General features: G+C 41.3%; 1 non-coding gene across 1 annotated transcript; it reads right to left on the bottom strand.

The window, feature by feature from the left end:
* Positions 1 to 10,199: 10,199 nt before the first annotated feature.
* Positions 10,200 to 10,306, bottom strand: LOC136514564 (small nucleolar RNA R71). The gene has a single exon (XR_010773719.1). It is a non-coding gene; the product is annotated as a small nucleolar RNA R71 (small nucleolar RNA).
* Between the last annotated feature and the right edge of the window lie 5,968 nt (positions 10,307 to 16,274).

Here is a 16,274-nt window from a genome sequence, read left to right on the forward strand (position 1 = left end):
CATGCAAATGATATAGGACTCTTGCCAGAAGTCCCTAGTGTCCTGACGAGTGTAGGACATCTTCATCACTACAAATACTGCACTCATAGCGGGACTAGAACTGTCTGCCTGCTCATCCCGATCTCGGATCAACACATTATTATTTCACTGTGCCCATACTGTTGTGGATGGATCTACCCGAGGAAAAGTACCAGTGACACTGTCGGTAAGCTCATCCCTATGCTACTAACAAATCTGACTCATCACCTCAAAAGCCACTACTTGGGGAGCCTCCCAAGGAGTTATTCCTTCGGATTTCGCCTTCCATTCCTGCAAGAAGGGTGCTTGGGTATGAGCTGGTATGGTCAGCTGTACTTCATACCATGGTTGTCCCTCTAGGTATACTTCATTCTAGTAATAGAGGGGTGGCTCGTAATACCCTGCATAATGTAAGACTCTCCAAAGTAGGCAGGAGTTCCAAACATCAACAGGAAATTCTCACTTCCAGCCGGTGCTACCATCTGTACCAATAACATGTGCAACTCTCGTGAGACAAAGTAATAATGTATAAGAGTTACATAACTGAGTATGAGATTTATAAGGGGAGGAACAATGAAAGTATGAAATAATGATTTATCATGATGCATGCATGTTCTGTACATCCTTACAAGCTTAGGAAAAATTATTTCTAACGACATACATGGTGGTATACATACGTTCTCTCATATATAGCATAACTAGTTGGGCTACACATTTCATTGTTAGTGTACCTGCACAAGAATTTCATTTCAGCCTAGCCCCACAATTATATATGCAGAATGTAAATCTAGGCTCTAGGTTGCAATCTAAATACTTCCATATATACATATATATATATATATATATATATATATATATATATATACTTCCGTATCAAGCTACCCGAAAGTAAATACGTCCTATATATACATATGAATATGCATATATAGTCATATCAAAGCTAACCCACAATTAAATACCTACATATATATATATATATACTTTAGTATCAAAGTTAGCTCTCCCCATAGACCACACACTCACATCTTGCGGTCATACCACTATGATGATGATTGGCATCTTACCTTGGGCATAGAGGCATTTGATCCATACATTATCGCTCAAGTGAATGGCATCCATACAATAGCACGCCGTATGGACGACGAAAATGAAAACCCCCAAGTTAGTACTTAATTAGCCACCTAAAGTCCTTAATTGGGCATAAAGGAAGTGATCACTGGCACACTTTAGATTCAAACTCAAAGTTTCAAACACCTATTTATATAGCTATTAGTTACTAGAAACAAGTTTTGAAAAACAAAACCTTTGTTTTAAATACCCATGTGGCAATTAATGTTGAATCTGCTCTAATGCCAGCTGTCGCAGAACCAACCAATTTATAAGAGCACAAGTATAATGGCAGCCCGCAAGCGGTCGCACTGTCATACTTGAGCCCATATAAACCCGGTAGTCCATCGAGTACCACGACGGGTCTCGATTAACCATCAACATACAACCAAGATCGTACATACATGTCACATGTTACATAAGGTTCACAAATATAGTTCATTCATCAGAGTATGAATTAAGGTTATTACAAACCAAGTTCAGTAAATAGTAGCAGAAGCAAATTAAAGTTTGAAGCGAACATTGGCCATCATAGTTCAAATACAGTGCCAACTCATGATCGCAATCCCACAAAAGCATATAAGAAGGATTATTAAAGATTCCTGCCTAGGTGAAATGTCCTAATATGGCTAGAGGGGGGGTGAATAGCCTATTTAAAAATCTACAAACCAACTAGAGCAATTTGATTAGTATGACAAATAGCGAAAAGCAAACTTGCTCTAGCTCTACAAGGGTTGCAAGCCACCTATCCAACAATTCTAGTTGTTATGATCACTAGGCACACAATCTACTAGGTCACTACTCTCTAAGAGCTCTCACAATTGCTACACTAAAGAGCTCCACTAGATGAACTTAATCTACAAAGCAAGCTCTCAATTCTAGCTACACTAAAGAGCTTGCTATAGCTAGTTTGCGAGAATGTAAATGAGTAAGTGAGATGATTATACCGCTACTTAGAGGAGTGAACCAATCACAAGATGAATACTTAATGAATCACCAGGAGAATACCAAAGGACAAGAGACAACCAATTTTCTCCTGAGATTCACGTGCTTGCCAACATGCTACGTCCCCGTTGTGTCAACCAACACTTGGTGGTTCAGCGGCTAAGAGGTGTTGCATGAACATCATCCACACAATTGGACACCGCAAGAACCTACCCACAAGTGAGGTAACTCTATGACACGAGCAATCCACTAGGGTTACCTTTCAGCACTCCATCGGGGAAGGTACAAGTCCCCTCACAATCACCGAAGATGGCCACAAACAATCACCAACTCTTGCCAATCCTCCTCCGCTGCTCCAAACTATCTAGGTGGTGGCAACCACCAAGAGCAACAAGCGAATCCCACAGTGAAACACAAACACCAAGTGCCTCTAGATGCAATCACTCAAGCAATGCACTTGGATTCTCTCCCAATCTCACAAAGATGATGAATCAATGATGGAGATGAGTGGGAGGGCTTTGGCTCAGCTCACAAGGTTGCTATGTCAATGCAAATGGCCAAGAGAGTGAGCTTGAGCCAGCCATGGGGCTTAAAAAGAAGCCTCCATGAAATAGAGTCGTTGGCTCCTCAGTTCACTGAAAACTGAGGTGACCAGATGCTCCGATCGTATTGATCGGATGTAGGACCCCAGCATCTAGTCGCGTGATGCACGCCACATGGCACCTACTTAAAATACTAATCGCCCAATCTCAACGGTCATCAGTACACTTAAGTTGTGACCGGACGTGCTGCTTGAAGTGATCGGACGCACCAACACTAGTGTCCGATCGTTTCTAGTAAGGTTCCACTCATGATCGGACATGTCTGGTCATTCCCGATCGGACATAGGACCCCAGCATCCGGTCACTTCTTGTAAGCTTCTAGAGGTGGAAATTCGCTACTGGACGCGTTTGGTCGGTCACGATCAGACATAGCATTAGCATTCGGTCCTTTCTCCTCTTTTCTGTGCTGCCACGTTAGCAGGACCAGACGCACCCCATTAGCGTCCGGTCATGAAGTGACCCAGTGTCTGGTTGAAGACCAACACCAATGTCTTCACTGCTTCCACAAACCGGACGCTCCAGTCTAGTTGAGGCCAGCGTCCAGTGCACTATGTGAAAACCTATCTTTTCTATACAGGGCGCCGATGGCACCATCAATGAAGTTTCTTACCCTTGCTCCCAAGTGCTAAACACAATGTGGATCACCTTTGTGCCTGTGTGTTAGCATATTTTCACAAACATTTTCAAGGGTGTTAGCACTCTACTAGATCCTAAATGCATATGCAATGAGTTAGAGCATCTAGTGGCACTTTGATAACCATGTTTCGATATGAGTTTCACCCCTCTTAACAGTACGGCTATCAATCCTAAATTTGATCACACTCTCTAAGTGTCTCAATCACTAAACCAAAAAGCTCCTATCAATTTCACCTTTGCCTTGAGCCTTTGTTTTTCTTTCTCCTTTTTTAAGTCTAAGCATTTAATCATCACCATGGCTTCACCATTATCATTTCATGATCTTCATTTTCTTCACTACTTGGAGTAGTGCTACCTATCTCATAATCACTTTGATAAACTAGGTTACACCTTGGGTTTCATCAATTCACCAAAACCAAACTAGAGCTTTCACTAGGGCTCAGTCCTCATCCACGGTGGGACAGAAGCAGTTCTTGCAATAGCTGTGATAAACTGTACCATCCACAACAATGGGAACAAAACCCTAAGTACAAGAAGGTACTTAGCTAGACTTACCTGTCATAAACCAAAAAAATAAAGTGACTCCAAGGATTATGCAAGGCTTTATAAGTGGAGGTAGCTTGACAACATTTTGCATAAAAAGTGATTAACTTAGTTATACAATTATAATTCGGTCATCAAGTTAATTATAGCTATTCATCTCTAGATTAGCAACTAACCTGTGCCAAACATGTAGTATCTCATTTAGGAGCAAATAATAGTAACCATAGCCGATGTAGTAATTCCATGTTCATTAGAACCATCACATTCCATAGCACAATTACTACGATGTTGGGGATAGACAAGTTTCTCACTGTCCGAGAGAGATGGTGATTCGAATCGATTTCAACCAGCTAGGAATTTATTTCTAACACAAACCTAGGTAGACCAGATCAATGTTCACCTTAGGTCACCTTTGGTACAACTCAAGTCCACATTTCGTGGGTTCACCTAGCACCGCACAATAAGGGCAACCAGCTGCCAGGACGTTTAGGCCCAGACTATCCTTGGGCTCATGTCTGGCTCCCCACAAATCCATACTACCATCCAGAGTGCACACTTTTACAAAACAGGGCCCGACCTGAGTTGAGCTACTCGGCTTCGCGGTCAGAATGAGTTATCCGGTTAGCTAAGTGATAGGCATGCATTCAATTTTGTCAGAAGTGCCAACAATGGTATGGTCCTTAATTAGCATAGACAGAATCACATGAGTCAACCTACACATAGACTCCGCCTAGCCTCCATTTACATTACCCCATGGTTCTTTTCCACGATAGCAAATATAGCCAACCGTGCTTCGATATCCACCTATATCTCGCAGGTGACAGGAAATCACCCGACTTCTATTGGTCTAAGCATGGCTAAGAATAGATTCGATCCTAGACCTACATAGGGTTAAAGGTATATGTATCTAGACAAATTATTTCCATGCATCAAGTGTTTCCAATCAACTCTTATAACCTAATGTATCAAACATAAAGGACTTAAGTAATATTTTGTGAAAATGAGAGACTTAGAATGCTCTGGGGCTTGCCTTTGAGGAAAGAGGTTGGCCGGTGTTCCCGGCACTCAGGGAGATCTTTGAGATTCTACTCCTCTTCTCCTAGAGCTATGGCCTGAGGCGTCTCCTGCTAATCCTCCTCCTCTTCTTCGTTGAACTCCAACAACGTTATCTCTTTGGACGATCCTATATGCATGAGCATGAAATAAGATATCACGAATGCATATACGATGACATGTATAATATGATATGATGTGATGAATGCATCCTCATATGTGTTTTCAACAGCAAGGTATTGAAGTAATAACAAGTGCATCTTATTCTACTAAGTAGGTGCCTATCTCTTCTTTAATAACTAAACAAACACTTATGTAAATTATTTTCTTGACCACAATACAGCAGTCACATGTTTTGACCATAACTAGAGTGATATACAACAAAATAATAGGATAGTGGACATTATGGAAATCTTATGAAATTTCCTACAACTTTGTTTTAATACACTTAATGTGATTCAGCAGTTATCTAGGTCAAAAAATTCAATCATTCAAATCTATCCAGAGAGCAAGCATTTCTGACAATAGACTTCTAACAACCATAATTCTTAAACCATAAGGCTTATGACTATGAAAATTTAACACAAGGTAGATAAGTAAGTTATCTACAACTTTGTTATTAACAAGTTTTACAGAAAAGACTATTATCAACATGAAATTATCAACTAAACCGAAACTATACATGAAGCCATCTAGTTGAATTATAAAGCAATAATTAACTAGTTGCATACAACCAATTGCCTTTAAGCCTTACCACTAACATTAACAGCTCATATGTATCACAAGCACCATAGAAAACATGATGGTCAAACATAACTAACCTATTTATATCCATTTATTATTTTCCTTAAATAATAGGGTGATTTAAAGGTTAATTAATTCTAGTGCTTCATAAATTCTGATAAAATTACAGTAGCCTACAAATGACCTCAGTAGTCATCTGTACAAATTTCATGCCATTTCAATAAGTATAACTACCTCTACAAAAATGAAAAGTTACACAAGCTGATTTTAGCAAAAATAGTTTAGCACAGTGAAAAGTGTCAACCAACAGATTTATTATTTTTCTTACATTCCTCCAAGTATAAGAATATTGTGTAAAAATTTGCATGATCATATGTTATATAATTTTACCTCAATTAATTTCACTAGAACTAGCAATTAATTAGGATTAAATATGAAGACCACATTAAAAATATGTTTACTATAGGTTTAATATTTTTCCTAGCTAGAGCATGTCAACACAAGATCAGCAAAATTGGAATCACAATTTTATCACTTTCCTAGCTCAAGTTATACATTTTACAATATTGCAAACATTCAAAAGCACTTATCTAGCTACACTTTATTCACCTTGAAAAATACTAGAAATAGTGCATTTAATAATTTTATAAAATACTACACTTCATGAAGAATCCAACAAAATTTGGTTCATGAAAATTGGACACTCCTAGCTCAAGATATGAATTTTTGAAACAAGCATTCAAATCTGTGAAAACAATTTAGAAATCAACTAATACTCAGACTGATAGATGGGGCCCGTTGGTCAGTGGGACCCAGACATCAGCGACGCGAGAATAGGAGATGCTCCGACCAGCGATATCTCATAGGCAGCAAGATCTCCTACGACGACGACAACACCTATGTGCTCGTCTCATCAAGCCACGTCGATGGGTGTGCTCGGCAAGCCTGGAAGCTCACTCGAAGTAGCTCGCCGGCGGCAATGGCGGACGGCGGTGGTTACGTGGCGGTATGCCAGTGCCCTCCAACCACCATATGCTCCATTGAGGTGCTCTACAGCTACATGGTAACCTATCAGAGCTAACCTAGGTGGTTAGGGTTCCGGTGATGTGACGTCGAGCACTGACCACGTGCATGCCCGCGCGGCGACGCACGGAGCACGGCGATGCTCATGGCGTTCTGGCAAGATGGCGGTGAGAGGTGGGGCTCCATCATGCTAGATGTTAGGTCTAGGCTTACTCATCCTAATGCACGCGAAAGTGACAGAAGGCGATGGCTTAGCTCGGCGACGGCGGGCTCGATTGCCACAGCGGCAATGGCGACCATGGCGGGAGCGGCGGCGCATTCCCACACGACCAAGAAGTGGCATCAAGCCAAACTCCTACCTAAGCGTAAGTACCACAAGGCGACTACATATCATAGGAAAGGAGGCAGGAGGTGTGATGGAGAGGCACAGCCATGTTGAGCCGCGAGCGCGATGGCGCTCCGGTGATGGCGGCGGCCATGGCGGAGTGAAATGTCGCACTACCTAGACTCAATAGGTGGTGCTTGCGGCTCGAGGAGGTGGATTTGATGGCATAGCAGCTATGGCCGAGATAAATCAACCGGTGGAGCTACATCGGCAGTGAGCGGCTACGGCAGAGCTGCGGTGGTGCTCGCGGTGCTCGGCGTGGCGCTGCGGTGAGGTGGAGCGAGCAAGAGAAGGCGAATGTGGGCAAGTGGAGTGAAAGGTGGGTGCGGGGCATTTATGCAAGCGACCATGCTTGACCAGCTAGGCCAACGCTGGCGTACATCTACCATGCATCGGCCGTGGCCTATACCCGGTCGGCCACTACCGGGCGCGTGGGCACGGTTCAAGCGCTGCATTCGACGACTAACAACGCAGATTAGCTATGCCATAATTCCTAATCCATTCATGCACTGCAAAAACTTCCTTAATGAAAGTTGTAGAGCTACATGAGATCTCCAACTTTTCTTCAAGAACCATCATCTAATTCTCACTGGTTAAGAAACTACATTGCTCCAAAGTGAGGTACATCAAAACTGTAAACAAGCCTAAGACTTGAAAAAATTTTGCAAGTCCAAAACAGTATTTTATTGATACTTGTGAGCTATTTTTGAGCATGCTATGCACCGAATTAGACCTTGACCCAAAAATAAAAGTTCTTTCTCTAGTCAAGTACTACAACTTTATTTTAGGGTGCACTGCCATGCAAACAATATATGCTATAGTTTAACTTAGGTCAAAAACACAACTTGAAAATGGTAAGTTACACTATGACCATGACTTAGAGGCCAAATAGTTCCAAGTCATGAATACCAAAGTTGTTCCATATGACATTCTATACATGTTTAAGGTACTCCTAAGGTCCCACAAACATTTTATGCATTGGTCACATGTAAATCCTATCATATGTAAGCATAAGCATATATATGAATCAACATTTCATGTGACAAAGTATAAGAATGAGATGAAATTTCATATGCTCATATCCATGAATGCTTGGATGATGCTTGTGCTTATGAAATGCAGGTGTCAAATGCAATGCCTAACATAGAGGTGTTACATCTTAGATTACATCTACGCCATTTATTCAAGTTGGTTTGATCCGAGGGCTCAGGATTGATGCTCTGGCCTATATATACTAGCCCCTGCCATCCCCTCTAAAGCATTGCGTTAAAGTCATTAGAGAAGAAAATCATCCTTAGAGCTCCACAATATTCTAGAGCATTGCTAGTTAGGCTAGGTCTTGAGGGAGGCAAGCAGGTTTCACTTGGATTCTAGATCGTGTCAATAGCATGGTTTGGTATAATCTTTGTACCCCCTCTCTTTTGTATCTCTCATTACTTTTATATGTTTGTTACAATTGTTATGACAACATCATTCATATCGTTTATGTTCCTAGTTATATGTTTGCTACAATTGGTATAATCTTTGTACCCTCTCTTTTGTATCTCTTATTACTTTTATATGTTTGCTACAATTGTTATGACAACATTCATATCATTTTATATGGTCTACTTTAATTATATACTTAGTATAGCTAGATTATCCTTATATTTATGCATAAGTTCATATAGCGCTCACTCTAAGGTACCATGGGTGAGTGGTCAACATTGTGTAAGTGTGGTGCTTATATGTTGTTTACTTGTGGATACACCCTATATTATGGGTCATGTGGTAGATCACGGATGTGACACTCCCATTGAATCCTTTGTAGTCCACTACCCGAATATAGGTATACAAGTAGGATCTAGTTATGAAGGAAGACAAGCTCTGTTTTTAATCTTCCTTAGTAATATCCCTTATGTGTAGATATGAAATTGATCTTAGCCATGACTACTAGGTGTAATTGCACTAATCAATGTATGCTTTGACTTATAATTAAGAATGACTTAGGAATTATTCCTCTAATATTCTACTTAACCATGATAATGCCATAGAAAGGAGTACTCTGAGTGATCAATGCTTGGTTATTATGCACTATTCATATATATATATTTACCTCTTGACTTACCCCTGTTGTGAGTAGAATATTGGTTATGGTTTACTTCTCCATCAATAGCATAAGTTATCAATACATGTCCTTGCCAGACCTTCCCTGTGATAAAAATATAAATAACGATACCTAGAATACTCCCGGGAGAAGTGCTACAATGGTATAGTATCTGTGCGCTTGCAGATCCCTTTCATATATATATATATATTCCTCTAGTCACATATAATAATAAAGAGCCACTTAGTATTATTCTAGTTGTAATGCTAAGTAGTACCAACAAACATCTCTGGCAACATCACTAGGGATGACAACCTGGTAAAGTAATGTTAAGAGATGTAGACACACATTATGTGGCTACTGAAACAAGTGACAAGTTAATAAATACCAATAAGCATTTCTGGCGCCATTGCCGGGGAAGGTTGCTAGGCAAGAAGGAAGTATTGATAAACTTATACTTATTGATGTGATCGAGATAACTATTGACCTCTGCTCAAATAGGCTTACCCCTGTTTTGTCTACTTTTATATCTTATGCAGGGTAATGTATGACCGGTGTTGACCTTCCAACAAACTATGTTAATGATCCAGAAGCATTACATAGGAGAACTAAGGCTAAACTCAAGAAAGTTTTAGCTTTAGAGTTGGAAGACAACCAGACAAGGCGAAGCTTAACACCTGAATTTGAAGCCATGGCTGACAAGACACTCCATGAATTCTCTGCTCTAACTATGACCAACATCCGTACTGGACCGACAATTAATATCGGAGACAATAGATTCAAGCTCAAGCCAGCTCTCGTTAACATGGTGCAAGCAATCTAGTTTTGTGGGAAGGCCCATGAAGATGCGAGTGCTCATCTCCAACACTTTCTGGAGATCTGTAGCACTTTCACCATCAAAGGATCGACCAGTGATGCCATACTACTTCGCCTCTTCCCATTCTCACTCTTGGGGAAGGCGAACCAATGGTTCTACATAGACAAAGAAAGAAACACTACATGGGATAACTGCTCCATTGCCTTCCTAGCCAAGTTTTTTCCCATAGGCAAGACCAATACTCCGCGTGGGAGAATCTCAAGTTTTTCGCAATAACATGATGAATCCATCCCTAAGGCATGGGAATGCTTTCAAGATTACATTATAGAATGTCTTCATGACGGGATGGAGAATTGGCTACTCATACAGACTTTCTACCATAGGTTGACCAATAGTACCCGTGAGACTATAGATGCTGCTGCTGGAGGGGCTTTCCTATCACTCACATTGCTAGCTACAATAGCTCTCATGGAGAAGATGGCCTCCAACCAAGGCTGGTATGAAGAATGAGTTTAGACCCACAAGAGAAGTGAAGGTGTGCATAAACTCAAGGAGGTAGACATGCTGTCTACCAAGATGGACCTGCTGATGAAGAAGCTCGAAGATCGAACCAATGAGAAGCAAGAAGTCATACATATTCATGATTCCTGCATGACATGTGAAGAGTGTGGAAACACTGGGCATTCAAGGAATAGCTACCCTGAAACCCATGAGGATGTGAACTTCATTAGCAACAACTACTTTTGTCCTCAACAGAATTAAGGATGGAATCAGCAACAAGGCCAAACTACCAAGGTAATTACCAAGGTGTTGGCATTTCTTAGCGTAATCACCAAGTATGGAGGTTTTAAGTCCATCACCGACAACGGCGCTAGAAATACCTATTGGTATTTCTTAGCACCACTACTAAGACTGAGTTAATCTTAGCAATGCCGCTAAGAAACACCAACTATGATAGTACTTAATGATTACAGAGAATATCCGAAAGCGCATGGATCTATCATTGTAGCATTTCACCCAAAAGTATTCAGGGTATTGTTATTTATATTTTCCCAAAGGAGATCGAGGTATAAGAGTCTAGCATAGATATAAACATGATTACATACTTGCATAGTGGAACATAGTTGATGACAGGGGTAAAAATGGTATATCAAGGATAGTAGACACACATCTAGGCCAACCTCAAGGATAAAAGGAAAACAAAGAATAAAAGAATGTTCCTAAGCGGAGCCGGCATGTTCTAATATATCCATGCAAATAATAGTTAATGATCATACAAGTTATATGACTAGAGTTAGAACAAAATGTGAGGTGGTCGGGGAGATCTCTGGGCGCTGGTCTGCCAGCAAACCAGGGAGACTTTAAGACTCCTACACAATACCTAGACGTGGGGTGTAACACCCTAGGTGTTTGGCTTCTACTAATTGCATGTCATTTCATAAACATGTGCATTATCCATGTCATCATGCCATTATCATTGAAACATACGTATGCAACATTTTAAATTGTATGTGTTTCATGCTTGATTGCTTAGAGTGGTAGTAGTGCAACATGGGAATGCAACATGAAACTCTCATACCTTGAAACATGACAACATGGTAGTAATGTGGCAATTATAAAATGACAACAAGGTCTTGAAACATGTGAGACATTTCATTGCAACATATGAATGAATTGCTTGTTTTACTTTCTTTATCACATGTGATCATTAGAAGTGGTATAAAAATTTTGTAAAATGGTTGATCATGGTCTATTACACCTTAACTACACTTAGGTTACTTGTTTGGACATTGTTCATGTAGATCAAAATGACCAAAATGCCCTTAATTGCATGTTTGACTAGAATTGACCCTAGGAGTCTCACTGTTTGACTGATTCAAAAGTCCAACTTAGAGACTTCGCATGGCTGTGCACTCTTTACCAAAGTTGTAGCTAATTTATCAAGGAACAAAAGTTCTTTTATGGCCAACTCATGAAAATGTGTGGAACATGCTCAAACATGGCCCACAAGTCAGTATTTCATGCTGATTCCACACTTAGAAATTTTTCTAAGTCATAGTTACGTTTTCAGTTGCATCAAGCTCACTTTGGCTTCATGTAACTTCGGATCCACGACGAATTAGGTGTTGGTCCTTGAAGCGAAAGTGTAGATGGATGATAGGCCTACATTTTTCATGTATACTATTTTTGCAATAGATCAATGGTTTAGCCGTGTTGACACGTTGAAATGTCGCTGACAGTCACTGTCATCAAGTACTGAATCGCCGTTTTCAGAAAATGGACAGTGTCCGTCATGGCCGACTAGCGCGGGAGCATCTCGCCGCGTGGCGTCCATGCTCGACCAAGGTCTCCACGTCGCGTGCTTGAGCTCCAGATGAAAGCCACGCCTCGCCACTCTCTCTGCGTCTCGCCATTTCCCCCTCTCGCCTTCACCGCGCGCAGCGCCACGCCACAGCAGCCCTCCGCCATTGCCGGTCGAGCATCACCGTCGTCGTACGCGCACGCCACCACGAAAACGCGTTGCACCGTCCGCCTGTAGCCTCGCCATGAGCCCCTCTGCCACCCCCACCCCTCAGCCAGGTCGATTGTGCCATGGTAAGGGTGAATTCGACATTCCCTTCCACCGCCACCGTGGCTGTTCTCGCCGGAGTTGGCGCTCCACGTGGCCAGCTGCCCTCGCGCCGTTCCCATCCCCTCCTCTGCCTCGCGCTAGGTCATAGGAACACCACCGAAGCTCGTAGAGTCTCCGATAGGGGCTGTGTCGTCGTCGGTTCACCGGAGCCAGCCATGCCGTGGCTGTGCGCCGCCGTGTCAGTCGCCAACCCCTCTAGCCACCACCATAGCACCAATTGAGGTCACCACTAGATGCGCATGGTCATGGCAAACGTCATAGCGTAGATGGTTTCGCCGGAGGAGCCACCGGCGGCGAGTTGCGCCATCGTCGTCCTCCGCTCCCGTGCCTGTCTTGCTGATGAGCGGGTCTGCCTTGTCAGCCGCTGAGGCTCAGGCAGGAGTCCAGCTCGGGCCACACCGTCGGCTTGGGCCACGCCAGTGCGCTTCGCGGGCCGCTGTTCCTTCGGGCCGGCCCAACTGTGGCTGAGTTTTGTTTCCTTATTTATTTTGTTATTTCACAGATTTGTATTGATATTCAAAAATCTGTATTTCTTAGTATATAGATCCAAATGCCATGGTTCTAATTTTGTTGAGTTCCTAGTATTGTCTAGTATTTAATAAAAATATTATATGAGCACATGTTTTAGAAATTCTGGATAAATTAAATAGGAGTTTGAAATGTGTTTTTAGAAGCATGCAAAATTGTTTGAATTTTATCTTGAGTCTCTGTGGTCCAAAAATTATGAAATTTTGTGGGTCCTCTATTTTGGTTTAGTAGAGTCTCTTGTTAAAATTTCAAAGCTAGTGCATGTGTAGTTTTTAAGTTATAGAATTTTCTTTTATTAATGGGTGGATCTTGTGTGAATTTTCATAATTTTTCTATAGATCCAGTAAAGGTAAAATTTGGTGGGTACTATTCTGATGCTAGAATGATGCTAGGAAAAATGTGAAATCTGTTGCTTGACACTTTTCATTAGGATTTCTTAATTATGCCATTTTAAGCCAGTATGTCTTATCATTTTTGTGTAGACTATTATACTTACTCAATGGCTTTGAAATTTTTATGGTAGTCTATGTGAATCATGAGATAGCTACTGTAATTTTTGTAGATTTTTATAAATAGTTTTACTATATATTGCTTTAATCACCTAATTAACTAGATAAATTAGAAAAGGGTATTAAATAATTTATTTAGAAGTTGACACTATACTTTCTGATGTTTATTAGGTATGCAAAACAAGTTGGTAAACTTGGTTTGATCAAAGTATGCTTTTGCACAATCATTAAATAATTAAGTTAGTAACCCCGTCATTCTGGACAGATTCTAGGTTTGCTAGAAATTGATTTAGTTAACATAAGAATCATGCTTTGATGTTTACAAATGTTTTGTAGAGAATTTCATAAGCTTTCCAGAATGTCCTCATGCAAGTCATTTGGAATTGTAGAACTTTAGTTGTGATTTAATTAAGGGACTACTTGTATGCATATGAAACTTAAATGGTAAATTATGTATACCTTTATTATTTCTAAGTTGTGGTAATGTTCCTAGGTGTTAGGCCTTTAACTGAAGATGAGCATCTTTATCTTAGGTTATGCAAGTTAGGTAAGTTGATCTTGTCTTTAAGTTAAGTAGATACATGCTTAAAGTGATTTGAATAGAGCCAATTACTCGGTAAACGAGTGTCCAGTGATACTTTCGTAAACACTCACTGTGATTCATTCATCATGGGCATCATGTCATTCCTTATGCATCCATGATATTTATATTTTGCATTGGCATGCAATAGGTGTACCGGAAGGAGTAACCCTGCTGGAATTCGAGGAACTAAGCGAGCAGCAGCAGCCGACACCGGAGATTCAGGAGGAGCAGCCTTCAGGAGAAGTGCCAGACGAGGTCGCCGTTGAGTGCCCGGATCACCATCCTTGCAACTTTGTGAAAGGCAAGCCCCGGAGCATATTAAGCCTCCTAATTTCTAAAATGCAGTTACAGTATTATCGTTACATATATATATTGTTGCATTAAGTTTAGGTGTTGGATGCGAACAATTGCTGCATTGGTTACCCAATTCCTTGTCCAGATATTGTTACCCTGAATCCTATGTAGCTCAGGCTCGAGTAGTGCTTAGCCCTGCTTAAACGCGGTAGAAGTCGGGTGATTTCCTGTCACCTGCGAGATATAGGAATAGACATGTGGCACGGTTGGCTATATTTGCTATCGTGGTAAAGAACCAGTCTTAATTTGAAATAAAGACCGGACGGAGGCTTGCCGGTTTGCAGTGACTCCGTCTGCGTCGCTTAAGGACTGATTCTTGGAGCCTTTCCTATTCATGTTGAACGCATGCCTCTCTCTTAGTTGGCCGGGTCTGGAGATCGACCGTGAAGCCGAGTAGCTCAACTCAGGCCGGGAGTCGATAAGTATAAAGTACGCCTCGGAGGGGAGCCATAGGCGTGAGTCCAAGGGCAGGTGATTTAAAAGTCCTGATCGTCCTGGCAGAAGGGTAATCCCTGAGAGTGCTGGCGCTGATCGAACCCACGAATTTGGTTCCTGAGTTGTACCAAAGGTAACCCACGGCTACCCTTGCTAAGTATGCCAGGGTGAGAGTTAGGAATACCCCCTCAGCTGAGTTGTAATTCGATTCGAATCGCCGTCTCTCCCAGTTAGTGAGAACTTGACGGGCTTATCTCCAATGTAGATACACTTAATAACATAATGGTTCAGAAATGATGATATGATGATGACAGCCTTATTATACCTGCTATGGTTAATATTGTTTGCTCCTAATAAGTGAGTGCTCTAGTACAGGTGCTAATCTAGTGGACAGGTAAATAATGATAAGCTTGATGCTAATTTTAAATTGGTTACTATAATCTTAAGCTCTTTTATGCAACTGTGTCAAGCTAGCCCACCTGAAAAGCCTTGCATGATCCTTGGTGTCTTTATTTCTGTTTTTGTCGGATAAGTCTAGCTAAGTACCTTCTCGTACTCAGGGTTTATCTCCCACCTGTTGCAGATGACCAGTTCTACTTTGGTTGCTGCAAGTACTGCCTTCTCCTAGCTGGGGATGAAGACTAGACCGTTGGGCGTGGTCTCTACTAGTTCTCGTACCTGATAATGCTTTTGTGGGTCATGACTCAGACTTGGCAATGTATTTGAAAACCTTGATGTTTTGTACTAAACTATGTTGCTTCCGCACACTCAAACTTGGTTTGTAATATTCTAATTCAACTCTGATGGATGTAATCCGAATGCTACTTGTGAAATGTTGTAACAGATGATGTGTTGTGTTGAGTCATTACGATCTTGGTTTGTATGTCGAGAGTTGGTTGAAATCCTTCATGGTTTCCGGACTACCGGGGTTATGGGAGCTTAAGTACAGGAATTTGATCGCTTCGGTGATTGTTTTTGTACTTACGTTCTTATGATTTGGTCAGTTCTGTTACAGATGGCATCAGAGCAAGATTTGACACTAAACACGTCATTTGTGTATTTAAAACAAAAGTATTTGTGAAAATCCTAAATTAAATACTAAGTATTGCCAGTGGTCATATCCCTTATGCCCAAATAAGGACTCTTAGGTGGCTTATTAAAGTACTAACTTGGGGGTTCCTGCTTGTTTCTGTTTTGTCGTCCATACGGCGTGCTATTGTATGGATGCCATCCGCTTGGGTGGTAATGTATGGATCAAAATACCTCTACGCTCT

This window comes from Miscanthus floridulus, chromosome 16 (assembly GCF_019320115.1).
Source record: "Miscanthus floridulus cultivar M001 chromosome 16, ASM1932011v1, whole genome shotgun sequence".
In the NCBI taxonomy this organism is placed as follows: Eukaryota; Viridiplantae; Streptophyta; class Magnoliopsida; order Poales; family Poaceae; genus Miscanthus; species Miscanthus floridulus.